The sequence below is a fragment of the Carlito syrichta genome, unplaced genomic scaffold (genome assembly GCF_000164805.1).
Source record: "Carlito syrichta isolate Samal-C Ts95f unplaced genomic scaffold, Tarsius_syrichta-2.0.1 Scaffold314132, whole genome shotgun sequence".
Lineage (NCBI taxonomy): Eukaryota > Metazoa > Chordata > Mammalia > Primates > Tarsiidae > Carlito > Carlito syrichta.
Genome location: NW_007258228.1, coordinates 7,067 through 10,229, shown reverse-complemented (window position 1 = coordinate 10,229; position 3,163 = coordinate 7,067). Strand labels below are relative to the sequence as shown.

Genomic DNA, 3,163 nt, shown 5'->3' with positions numbered 1-3,163 from the left:
AAGTCTATAATCCCAGCACTTTGGGAGGCCGAGGCGAGAGGATTGCCTGAGCCCGTGGGTTTGAGATGAGCCTGGGCAATATGGTGAGACTTCGTCTCTACAATAAATAAAACAATTGTAGCTGGGTGTGGTAGTGCGCATCTATAGTTCCAGCTACTTGGAAGGCTGAGGCAGAAAGATCGCCTGAGCCCAGCAGTTCGAGGCTGTGGTGGCTGGAAGCATGCTACTGCCCTCCAGCCTGAGTGACAGAGTGAGATTCCAACTCAAAACAAACAAACAAACAAAACACTGCAGGACCCCTTCTTGTCCTGTATACTCTCCCTATGTATTGTTATCTACTCCTATGGTTCCAATTATGATCACTGTGCTGATGAATCTCAAGTGTTTATCTCTAGCTTAATCCACCAAACTTCCATTCCCCCATTATCAGGACCATTGCTCTAGACCAGATAACTTTTACTTCACACATGAGCACTGTGGCTCATGTCTACAATCCCAATGCTTTGAGAAGGAAGAAGCTCGCTTGAGGCCAGGAGTTCAAGAACAACTTGGGCAACACAGTGAGATCTCAGTGCTACAAAAACATAAAAAACTTAGCCAGGCATGGTGGCATGTGTCTGTAGCCCCTACTACTCAGGAGGCTGAAGGTGGAAGGATTGCCTGAACCCAGAAAGCCAAGGCTGTGGCATGCTGTGATCATGCCACTGCACTCCAGCCTGGGCAACAGAGTAAGACCCTGACTCAAAACAAACAAAACAATATCTATATTTTCATCCATTACTTACATTACGAATACTTTCCAGTAGCATCTTATCATAGCATCTTAGTAGGCCTTCTCTTTCTTAAACTCTTACAATGAACCACCTTATTAAGTCTCCCATCATCTGGCTCACTTAATGCTTCCAAGAAGTATCTCTCATTAAACCCACTTTTGGGGATCTTGCAGAGCCTACTATCTAATGTCTGTACAAAGACCATTCTTTTCATCTACTAGATAACTGAGTCTTTACATTGACTTTACTTAAAGGCAGTGAGCAAGATAAGGTCTTTGCTCTTATGAAGCTGATAGAAAATAAGCAAGAAAATATCAGATAGTAATAAACCTTGAAGAATCACAAGACATACAGATAATTTAATCAGGTTGCTATGACAGAAAATGGATGACTACTTCAGATGGGGGACCGGTAGAGGCTTCCCTGATAAAGTCATATCTAAGTTGAAACCCTGAATAGCAAGGAGAGGGTCAAGTTTCCCAGGCAAAGAGAATAGCTAAAACCTGCTAAGGTGGGAACTCAAAGAAAGTTTACATGGTGAAATGTAGGGTAAGGAGGCGAGTAGAATAAAATAAAAACTGGAGAAGTTTTATACAGCAGTAAATTATTATTTTTTCCTTCCTGAGATGAGGTCTCACTATAGTGTCCAGATAGGTCTCAAACTCTTGGGATCAAGTGATCTTCTTGCCTCATCCTCCTGAATAGCTGGGACTACAGGTGTGTGCTGCTGTGCCTAGCCCACACATTTTTTTTTTTTTGAGTTGGAGTTTCACTCTGTTGCCCAGACTGAGAACCTGCTGGGCTCCAGCGATCCTTCCGCCTCAGCCTTCCAAGTAGCTGGAACTGCAGGCGCGCACTACCACGCCAGCTAATTTTTTTTGATTTATTGTAGAGATGAGGTCTCGCCAAGTTGCCCAGGTGGGTCTCGAACCCGTGGGCTCAGGCAATCCACTCACCTCAGCCTCCCAAAGTGCAGGATTACAGGCTAAGCCACCGAGCCTGGCTAGCCCATACATTTTTAATATTTTGATATAGTCTCCTCTGTAATCCTATGTATTTATATTTTATACATTTAAAAACATTACTCTGCCTGGCACGGTGGCTTATACCTGTAATTTCAACACTTTGGGAAGCTGAGGTGAGAGGTTTGCCTGAGCCCAGGGGTCCAAGACCAGCTTAGGCAACCTGGCGAGACCTCATCTCTACAATAAAACAAAAAATTAGCTGGGCATAGTGGCCTGTGTCTGTAGTTCCAGCTACTTGGAAGACTGAGGTGGAAGGATCACCTGAGTCCAGCAGATTGAGGCTGTGGTGGCCCTGAGTGTGCCACTGCACTCTAGCCTGGGTGACGGAGTGAAACTCCAGCTCAAAAAACAAAACAAAACAAAACAAAAAACCAAAGAAAAAAAAACAATCCCCCCAAAACAAATCTCCTATTACTCTTAGAAGAGATCCATCTATGGGTTTCACCAGACTGCCATGGGGTTCATGGTACAAAAAATGTAAGAATTATTGATGCAGAGCTTTACAAGACTTGCTAAGGAGCACTTAATTTTTGGTTTTTTTTTTTTTTTTTGAGTTGGAGTCTCACTCTGTCACCCAGACTGGAGTGCGGTGGCTGCTCCCAGCCACTGCAGCCTTGACCTGCTGGGCTCCAGCGATCCTTCTGCCTCAGCCTTCTGAGTAGCCGGAATTACAGGCACACGCTACCCATGCCTGGGTGATTTTTTGATTTATTGTAGAAATGAGGTCTCGCCAAGTTGCCAGGGCAGGTCTCGAACCCGCGGGCTCAGGCAATCCACTCACCTCAGCCTCCCAAGGCACGGGATTACAGGCTGAGCCACCGAGCCCGGCTAATTTTTTTTTTTTGAGTTGGAGTCTCACTCTTTCGCCCAGACTGGAGTGTAGTGGCCACTCCTGGCCACCGCAGCCTCAACCTGCTGGGCTCCGGCGATCTTTCCACCTCAGCCTTCCAGGTAGCTGGAACTACAGGCACGCGCTACCACGCCCGGCTCATTTTTGATTTATTGTAGAGATGAAATTTTTGTTTTTTTAAAGACAGGGTCCTGCTCTGTTACCCAGGCTGATGTGGCGAGATCATAGTTCACTGTAGAATCAAACTTGTGGGCTCAAGTGATCCTCCCACCTCAGCTTCCTGAGTAGCTGGGAGTACAGGAATGTGCCACCCTATCTGGCTAATTAAATTTTTTTTTTTTTTTTAAGAGATGGGGTCTTGCTATGTTCCCCACATGGGTCTCAAATTCCTGGCTCAAGTGATCCTCATGCCTTGGTCTCCCAAAGTGCTAGGATAAGCCAGGCTCAGTGGCTCTGCCTGTAATACCGTGCCTTGGGAGGCTGAGGTGAGTGGATTGCCTGAGCCCGCGGGTTCG

The 3,163-nt window shown here is 46.0% G+C and overlaps 1 protein-coding gene across 1 annotated transcript in view; it reads right to left on the bottom strand.

Annotated features, from left to right (window-relative positions):
- Positions 1-3,163, bottom strand: part of LOC103273713 (nuclear pore complex protein Nup98-Nup96-like) — a gene marked incomplete at its 5' end in the record, with an annotated part of 12,052 nt that overhangs the window by 2,431 nt on the left and 6,458 nt on the right. The window lies entirely within an intron of this gene.